We start from the raw sequence: 10513 nt of genomic DNA, 5'->3' as shown, positions 1-10513 counted from the left end.
TTTTTATAGAACTCTCCAGATTTTGTGTATCCAAGAACAATAGGAGATTATTTATCTATGCATCTGTTTTAAATGTTTATTCTATTGCTTGTATGCATTCATTATTTTCATATACCTGATTTTTTTAATAACGGAAAACAGACTGTGTATTTTTATGCCAATTGCAACTAATTAGGGGAAAAAAATGAAAAATGAGGGAAATCATTGATGCCAGGCAGCAATGAGTCATGCTGCTTCTATCATGGACAAGTTCCTAATTTTAGTGCGTGTTGCCAAGATCATTATGTATCTATATAAATGAAGTGCTTGAATAAGTGAACATATTTTATCTTCAGTAATATAAAGAAAATATGAATATTGTCCTAGAACTAATAAGTGTTAGATTTAAAACCAGCTCATCATTTCTCGGCCTTTTGGCTAAGATTAAGTGTAGTATACGTCCCCTATCTGTGGACCATATATTAAATGGATTTTTGGAACAGGGACATGGAAATAGAGCTTGCTCTGTCCACTCCACACATTGACCTGGTATTGCAGTATCTCCAGGATCGGTGCACCCCTTACCTAAAAAAAAAAAAAAAAAAAAAAAAGATTTAAAACCAGCTCAGAACCATCAGCTCACCATTAAAAACAAGGCCCACTAAGGTACGCTTACAGCAGATTTCATTCAGGTTGTTTTATTTATTTGCTTTCAGGTTGTTTTTTTTCTAATAGTTTTTACCCCTAAAATGATTTCTCCCATTTATAGTGATGTTAAATGTGTGCTACTTGTTTAAAGCACTGTGTGACATAGCGCTGAGAAGAGATACCATCTATTACATTTACGTATATCTGCTCCTTTAAGTTTAGATACAGTATTTGAATATAGTTACATAGTAGATGAGGTTGAATGAAGACATAGGTCCATCAAGTCCAACCTATAACCATACAGAGTTGATCCAGAGGAAGGCAAAAATAAACCCCCATGAGGCTTATACCAATTACCCCATGTCAGAGGGAAAAAAAATCCTTCCCAATTCCAATCTGGCAATTAGTATAAACCTTGGATCAGCTTGTTCTTAACAAAACCTAGAACCCATAACTACAATTGAGCAAGCCTGACAAAGTTCAGGTTCAACAAGTTTGGCCAAACATTGACCAAAAGTTTGGTTTGGGTACCCGAACCCGAATCCCATCGATATCAATGGGGATCCTACCTTGATTACCCAAAAATGGCTGTAAAATGGGGGATAGTAAAGGGTAGAGGGCTGGCAAGTGCCCTGCAAAAAATTAATAAAATATATATTTTTTTTAATAAATAAAATAATTTCTAAACTGGTGGTAGAGGTCCAGGGGGAAGGGGAGGAGTCTTTGGTGGAGATGTATGTGGAAGAGGCAGAGGAGGAGGTAGCCAGCACTTTAACCACTCACTCAGACTCTGGCACAGTCAAGTCCTGTGGGATCTGTGCCTGGTTCATCTTAATGAACACAAGTAGAGATGAGCGAACACTAAAATGTTCGAGGTTCGAAATTCGATTCGAACAGCCGCTCACTGTTCGAGTGTTCGAATGGATTTCGAACCCAATTATAGTCTATGGGGAACATAAACTCGTTAAGGGGGAAACCCAAATTCGTGTCTGGAGGGTCACCAAGTCCACTATGACACCCCAGGAAATGATACCAACACCCTGGAATGACACTGGGACAGCAGGGGAAGCATGTCTGGGGGCATAAAAGTCACTTTATTTCATGGAAATCCCGGTCAGTTTGCGATTTTCGCAAGCTAACTTTTCCCCATAGAAATGCATTGGCCAGTGCTGATTGGCCAGAGTACGGAACTCGACCAATCAGCGCTGGCTCTGCTGGAGGAGGCGGAGTCTAAGATAGCTCCACACCAGTCTCCATTCAGGTCCGACCTTAGACTCCGCCTCCTCCGGCAGAGCCAGCGCTGATTGGCCGAAGGCTGGCCAATGCATTCCTATGCGAATGCAGACTTAGCAGTGCTGAGTCAGTTTTGCTCAACTACACATCTGATGCACACTCGGCACTGCTACATCAGATGTAGCAATCTGATGTAGCAGAGCCGAGGGTGCACTAGAACCCCTGTGCAAACTCAGTTCACGCTAATAGAATGCATTGGCCAGCGCTGATTGGCCAATGCATTCTATTAGCCCGATGAAGTAGAGCTGAATGTGTGTGCTAAGCACACACATTCAGCACTGCTTCATCACGCCAATACAATGCATTAGCCAGTGCTGATTGGCCAGAGTACGGAATTCGGCCAATCAGCGCTGGCCAATGCATTCTATTAGCCCGATGAAGTAGAGCTGAATGTGTGTGCTAAGCACACACATTCAGCACTGCTTCATCACGCCAATACAATGCATTAGCCAGTGCTGATTGGCCAGAGTACGGAATTCGGCCAATCAGCGCTGGCCAATGCATTCTATTAGCCCGATGAAGTAGAGCTGAATGTGTGTGCTAAGCACACACATTCAGCACTGCTTCATCACGCCAATACAATGCATTAGCCAGTGCTGATTGGCCAGAGTACGGAATTCGGCCAATCAGCGCTGGCTCTGCTGGAGGAGGCGGAGTCTAACGTCGGACCTGAATGGAGACCGGTGTGGAGCGATCTTAGACTCCGCCTCCTCCAGCAGAGCCAGCGCTGATTGGCCGAATTCCGTACTCTGGCCAATCAGCACTGGCTAATGCATTGTATTGGCGTGATGAAGCAGTGCTGAATGTGTGTGCTTAGCACACACATTCAGCTCTACTTCATCGGGCTAATAGAATGCATTGGCCAGCGCTGATTGGCCGAATTCCGTACTCTGGCCAATCAGTGCTGGCCAATGCATTCTATTAGCTTGATGAAGCAGAGTGTGCACAAGGGTTCAAGCGCACCCTCGGCTCTGATGTAGCAGAGCTGAGGCTGCACAAGGGTTCAAGCGCACCCTCGGCTCTGATGTAGGAGAGCCGAGGGTGCACTTGAACCCTTGTGCACCCTCAGCTCTGCTACATCAGAGCCGAGGGTGCGCTTGAACCCTTGTGCACACTCTGCTTCATCAAGCTAATAGAATGCATTGGCCAGCGCTGATTGGCCAATGTATTCTATTAGCCTGATGAAGTAGAGCTGAATGTGTGTGCTAAGCACACACATTCAGCTCTACTTCATCGGGCTAATAGAATGCATTGGCCAGCGCTGATTGGCCAGAGTACGGAACTCGACCAATCAGCGCTGGCTCTGCTGGAGGAGGCGGAGTCTAAGATCGCTCCACACCAGTCTCCATTCAGGTCCGACCTTAGACTCCGCCTCCTCCAGCAGAGCCAGCGCTGATTGGCCGAATTCCGTACTCTGGCCAATCAGCACTGGCTAATGCATTGTATTGGCGTGATGAAGCAGTGCTGAATGTGTGTGCTTAGCACACACATTCAGCTCTACTTCATCGGGCTAATAGAATGCATTGGCCAATCAGCGCTGGCCAATGCATTCTATTAGCGTGAACTGAGTTTGCACAGGGGTTCTAGTGCACCCTCGGCTCTGCTACATCAGATTGCTACATCTGATGTAGCAGTGCCGAGTGTGCATCAGATGTGTAGTTGAGCAAAACTGACTCAGCACTGCTAAGTCTGCATTCGCATAGGAATGCATTGGCCAGCCTTCGGCCAATCAGCGCTGGCTCTGCCGGAGGAGGCGGAGTCTAAGGTCGGACCTGAATGGAGACTGGTGTGGAGCGATCTTAGACTCCGCCTCCTCCAGCAGAGCCAGCGCTGATTGGTCGAGTTCCGTACTCTGGCCAATCAGCGCTGGCCAATGCATTCTATTAGCCCGATGAAGTAGAGCTGAATGTGTGTGCTTAGCACACACATTCAGCTCTACTTCATCAGGCTAATAGAATACATTGGCCAATCAGCGCTGGCCAATGCATTCTATTAGCTTGATGAAGCAGAGTGTGCACAAGGGTTCAAGCGCACCCTCGGCTCTGATGTAGCAGAGCTGAGGGTGCACAAGGGTTCAAGTGCACCCTCGGCTCTCCTACATCAGAGCCGAGGGTGCGCTTGAACCCTTGTGCACACTCTGCTTCATCAAGCTAATAGAATGCATTGGCCAGCACTGATTGGCCAGAGTACGGAATTCGGCCAATCAGCGCTGGCCAATGCATCCCTATGGGAAAAAGTTTATCTCACAAAAATCACAATTACACACCCGATAGAGCCCCAAAAAGTTATTTTTAATAACATTCCCCCCTAAATAAAGGTTATCCCTAGCTATCCCTGCCTGTACAGCTATCCCTGTCTCATAGTCACAAAGTTCACATTCTCATATGACCCGGATTTGAAATCCACTATTCGTCTAAAATGGAGGTCACCTGATTTCGGCAGCCAATGACTTTTTCCAATTTTTTTCAATGCCCCCGGTGTCGTAGTTCCTGTCCCACCTCCCCTGCGCTGTTATTGGTGCAAAAAAGGCACCAGGGAAGGTGGGAGGGGAATCGAATTTTGGCGCACTTTACCACGTGGTGTTCGATTCGATTCGAACATGGCGAACACCCTGATATCCGATCGAACATGTGTTCGATAGAACACTGTTCGCTCATCTCTAAACACAAGTATGTCCATGTTGGCTGTGGATAGGTAGGTCCTCTTGTCGGTGATGACACCCCCTGTGGTGCTGAATGCACTTTCTTTAGGACACTTGCCACAGGGCAAGCCACCACCTCAACCCATAGAGGGTCAGCTCTGACCAAGTGTCTAATTTACCAACCCAGAAATTGAACGGAGAGGACCCATCGCTCAGAACCAGGAGACATGTCGACAGATACTCATCCACCATGTGTGTCAAAGTCTGCGCTGAGAGACAATATGGATAAAAACCCAGTCATTGTTACTATGCTAGGAGACAATATGGGTACACACAGTTATTGTTATGATCTAGAAGACAGTATGCATATACAAACACAGTTATTGTTACTGCGCTAGAAGACATTATGGTACACATGCAGTTATTGTTACTGCGCTAGGAGATGGTATGGGTACACATGCAGTTACTGTGCTAGGAGACTCTATGGGTACACACGCAGTTACTGTGCTAGGAGACACTATGGGTACACACACAGTTACTGCGCTAGGAGACACTATGGGTACACACGCAGTTACTGCGCTAGAACACAGTATAGGTAAATATGCAGTTACTGCTTTAGATGATGGTATGTGTACACACAGTTTACTGTCACTGCCCTGACAAAAGGCAACTATTTATAGGCTAACTGTCCCTCACAGTTTCAGGTCCCTCTCCCTACCTAGCTGTATTGCCCCTAAAAGCACAATTATAATATTTAGCTAAGGCCCTGATTGTCCCTATCTCGAGCTGAAGCCTCTTCCTACCTAGCCTAACTATCTGGAATTGTTACAGGACCTGTGACCCTGCCTCTTATACAGAGGAGTCACATGTCTTGCCTGGTCGGACATACAGGGCTCTGTGTCCATCCATAAAAAGTGGATTCATGGTGAAGAGGCTCCAAACGGACACCTGGGTATTGCTTAAAAAACCCATTGAAGTGAATGGGTTTTTAAATGGACTGGTTGCAAACTGTTTCCAATCTGTTCTTCTGCTACTACAGTAGATGTACGACGGATGGACACCATGTGTAAGTGTGAATGCCCTGACCCTGACTGTTTGGGTCTGCACTGCTTTTCTGGAAAACAAATTCTAGCAATACTTGAGGGTTAAAAATGCTCACTGTATCCCTGGATAAATGTCTTCAGAGGTGTAGTTTCCAAAATTGGATCATGTTTCAGGGGATTCCACTTGATTTGCATTTCAGGTGCTCTGTAAGTGTTTCATGTCATCTAAAAACCAAACTGTCTTAATATGTGTTCAAAAACCACATAACCCTTCTTACCTTCTGTGCCCAAATAGCAGTTTATACCCAAATATAGTATACCCAGGTACAACAATTCCATACCTGTGGGAATAAACTTAATTTTGGACATACTGCAGGGTACAAATGTGAAGGAGTGCTATGCATTAGCTTGCCAAATATGATACACAGCAGATTGTGAAGGTGAATGTGTAAGCTGTGCAAAGGGTATTGGGTACACCAAATTTTATTTTCCCAGTAGCTCATATAATTGGGGGTGGGTCACTTTTTTTTGTCTTTTTCCTTGTAACCTCTAAATTTTGGGGTGTACCTTGTGTGAGGTGGAAAAAGGTATATTCTGGGAGAACCGCTATATTTCCCCCATATTGTTGCAGTATGCTCATGCATTTAGCTTCTAGGTCCTGGACTGGAGTAGGAGTTCAGGCCAGTCCTGCAGGGCAGTCCACTCCAGACTAAAAAATAGACCAGCATGGGGTTTGTAAATGGCACAGGTGTGCTGTTTAGGGGAGTGAGACTGAAAAACGGGGGCAGTCAACCAGTGTGAGGAAGGTCTGCCAAAGAGGACGCTGATAAAGTGCTGGGTATGTATACCCCTTGTTTATTTGGTATCGCTGTTTATTAGGAGGCCAACGGTAGGCTGACCCCCTGGTTAGTAAGGGAATAACATGTTTAGTTAGCCGCCGGAGAGGCGTAGGATTTTATTTTCCTTTGTTTCTTTTGATATTCTGAGCAGCACAGACTGTATGTCTAAATTTGTGTGCTACAATAAAGCCTGATTTGAACAGAAAACCAGAGCTTCTGAATCCCCCGTACACCACCCTTGGTATACGCTTGGACAACTTATACATTTCCTTCCTGTTGCAGACCGATTTTGTGCTAATGATTTGGCGATTTATTTATTTATTTATTTTTTTAAATCTTTACATTGTGCAGCTATATTTAATTACTTTTCTGGTCATGTTGCCATTTGAGGGCTTGTTTTTTGGGATATGAGATACATTTGTAATGATGCTATTTTGGGGGTATTTATAACTTAGAGAATACTGTGTAAACGTCCGTTTTCTTGTGGCCGGTGGGAATGCGCAGTCGGCTTTGCCCTAGGCCCAAGGCCTAGAAGTTTGAAGCCCATGCCGGAGGAAGACGCATGAAGAAGATGGAGGTGGTGATGGAGAGTTGGGGCCCTCCCCCACTGCTGCGAGAGAACTCATTTCCATACTGACGAAAACTGGGATTTATACCAAAAAGCGGTGCAGAGAAGACAACTAAAGGTAGGAGAAGAATAGCCTTTTTTAAGGCTATTCCGACGTGTTATTGAGAAAAAAATTGAGTTTTAATGATAGGATCCCTTTAAGACACCCTGTGCCTGATGCAGCAAAGCAGCAACAGAACATAACAGAGCCTCCTTCATGCTTCACAGTAGGGTCAGTGTTCTCTTCAAGTTATGCTTCATTTTTCCGTTTGTACGCCTGCATTTCCCTAGGTATAATTAATAGAGATGAGCGAACAGTGTTCAATCGAACACATGTTCGATCGGATATCAGGGTGTTCGCCATGTTCGAATCGAACACCACGTGGTAAAGTGCGCCAAAATTCGATTCCCCTCCCACCTTCCCTGGCGCCTTTTTTGCACCAATAACAGCGCAGGGGAGGTGGGACAGGAACTACGACACCGGGGGCATTGAAAAAAATTGGAAAAAGTCATTGGCTGCCGAAATCAGGTGACCTCCATTTTAGACGAATAGTGGATTTCAAATCCGGGTCATATGAGAATGTGAACTTTGTGACTATGAGACAGGGATAGCTGTACAGGCAGGGATAGCTAGGGATAACCTTTATTTAGGGGGGAATGTTATTAAAAATAACTTTTTGGGGCTCTATCGGGTGTGTAATTGTGATTTTTGTGAGATAAACTTTTTCCCATAGGGATGCATTGGCCAGCGCTGATTGGCCGAATTCCGTACTCTGGCCAATCAGTGCTGGCCAATGCATTCTATTAGCTTGATGAAGCAGAGTGTGTACAAGGGTTCAAGCGCACCCTCGGCTCTGATGTAGCAGAGCCGAGGCTCCACAAGGGTTCAAGCGCACCCTCGGCTCTGATGTAGGAGAGCCGAGGGTGCACTTGAACCCTTGTGCACCCTCGGCTCTGCTACATCAGAGCCGAGGGTGCGCTTGAACCCTTGTGCACACTCTGCTTCATCAAGCTAATAGAATGCATTGGCCAGCGCTGATTGGCCAATGCATTCTATTAGCCCGATGAAGTAGAGCTGAATGTGTGTGCTAAGCACACACATTCAGCTCTACTTCATCGGGCTAATAGAATGCATTGGCCAGCGCTGATTGGCCAGAGTACGGAATTCGGCCAATCAGCGCTGGCTCTGCTGGAGGAGGCGGAGTCTAAGATTGCTCCACACCAGTCTCCATTCAGGTCCGACCTTAGACTCCGCCTCCTCCAGCAGAGCCAGCGCTGATTGGCCGAATTCCGTACTCTGGCCAATCAGCACTGGCTAATGCATTGTATTGGCGTGATGAAGCAGTGCTGAATGTGTGTGCTTAGCACACACATTCAGCTCTACTTCATCGGGCTAATAGAATGCATTGGCCAGCGCTGATTGGCCAGAGTACGGAATTCGGCCAATCAGCGCTGGCTCTGCTGGAGGAGGCGGAGTCTAAGATCGCTCCACACCAGTCTCCATTCAGGTCCAACCTTAGACTCCGCCTCCTCCAGCAGAGCCAGCGCTGATTGGCCGAATTCCGTACTCTGGCCAATCAGCACTGGCTAATGCATTGTATTGGCGTGATGAAGCAGTGCTGAATGTGTGTGCTTAGCCAACACATTCAGCTCTACTTCATCGGGCTAATAGAATGCATTGGCCAATCAGCGCTGGCCAATGCATTCTATTAGCGTGAACTGAGTTTGCACAGGGGTTCTAGTGCACCCTTGGCTCTGCTACATCAGATTGCTACATCTGATGTAGCAGTGCCGAGTGTGCATCAGATGTGTAGTTGAGCAAAACTGACTCAGCACTGCTAAGTCTCTGCATTCGCATAGGAATGCATTGGCCAGCCTTTGGCCAATCAGCGCTGGCTCTGCCGGAGGAGGCGGAGTCTAAGGTCGGACCTGAATGGAGACTGGTGTGGAGCGATCTTAGACTCCGCCTCCTCCAGCAGAGCCAGCGCTGATTGGTCGAGTTCCGTACTCTGGCCAATCAGCACTGGCCAATGCATTTCTATGGGGAAAAGTTAGCTTGCGAAAATCGCAAACTGACAGGGATTTCCATGAAATAAAGTGACTTTTATGCCCCCAGACATGCTTCCCCTGCTGTCCCAGTGTCATTCCAGGGTGTTGGTATCATTTCCTGGGGTGTCATAGTGGACTTGGTGACCCTCCAGACACGAATTTGGGTTTCCCCCTTAACGAGTTTATGTTCCCCATAGACTATAATGGGGTTCAAACCCATTCGAACACTCGAACAGTGAGCGGCTGTTCGAATCGAATTTCGAACCTCGAACATTTTAGTGTTCGCTCATCTCTAATAATTAACATGCTGTAGTTTATATAAACGTAAGCATTTTTTAAATCTCTGCATTTCCGATGTAGATTGTTTTCTGCAAAGTGTGGATGGGATTTGCCAGAATCCCATCTACTTAGTAGATAATATAAAGCACAGCAATTTTTTTTTCGAAGGTTTTTCCACAGTGGCCAAAATGGGGACCAGGTCTTAAGGGGTTATCTGTAAGAAGTAGTCTGAGCCACCACAGTGAAGACATCTATTGATCATAGTGCAGGCTCAATGCACAATATAAATAAGGTTACAAAAATTCTTATTTATTTGGAGACTGAACATCTTGAATTATTAAACACAAAGAGCTTTATAGAGGCAAGCACTATAAAGAACAGAAGCAATCTTTCTATACTGGGGCAGAGCCTGTCTTGCACAATACACAAGGAAATCACTGGGAATAGCACATGTTTGTCTTCCTAAGAAGAATAACAAGAGTTTCTGCAAAGTGAACTGAATGATTTAATGTTACAATTTAGACATGGAGTACTAGAACAGCAAATGTGGAGCGAACGAATGTCAAACCGAGAACTAACTATCAAAATGCAGTAAGGATTTTTCTGGCATCTTTAGGTCACCGATTTTTAGAGTGAAAGAATGGTAAACTAACAAGGATAAAGGAAGGTAATATTAAATTCCAGGAAATCATGTCTCCACAGAAAAGCAGGCAGCCTGCTGTCCTACACAAGGCATTAAACAGCTGGAATGTGTTAATGCAACAATGTTCATTTTCTTTCTCTGCGGGCTTCTGTCTTAAAGGTTATCTGTTAACAACTGAAAATGGTTTTTTTTCCCTGCAGTGTGGGTTAATTTTTCATTGAGAATAGCTATTGGTATGATCCATGCCTCATTAGTTTATGGGAGGGAGCTGGTCTCCATTAATTCTCTTTTCACTTCATTTACTTGGCTTGGTTATAATTAGCTCCAGAATAACTTGGGCAGCTTTCAACAGATTTATTAACACAGTTGCTGTCTCTAGGACTATGTTTTATTCCTACATTTATTTTGTTGTCAAAAGTTTGGAAAAAGTAAGTAGTGACCTGCGGCAAAATAAAAGATTTAATTAACTTGATTTGCTTCTTATTGTTCTGG

General features: G+C 45.2%; 1 pseudogene; it reads left to right on the top strand.

The window, feature by feature from the left end:
• The first annotated feature begins 397 nt into the window (after positions 1-397).
• LOC142198718 (U2 spliceosomal RNA) lies at positions 398-562 on the top strand (annotated as a pseudogene).
• Positions 563-10513: the final 9951 nt, after the last annotated feature.

This window comes from Leptodactylus fuscus, chromosome 3 (assembly GCF_031893055.1).
Source record: "Leptodactylus fuscus isolate aLepFus1 chromosome 3, aLepFus1.hap2, whole genome shotgun sequence".
Taxonomy (NCBI): Eukaryota; Metazoa; Chordata; class Amphibia; order Anura; family Leptodactylidae; genus Leptodactylus; species Leptodactylus fuscus.
The sequence above is the reverse complement of the archived record's forward strand: the minus strand, read 5'-3'. Positions and strand labels throughout refer to the sequence as shown.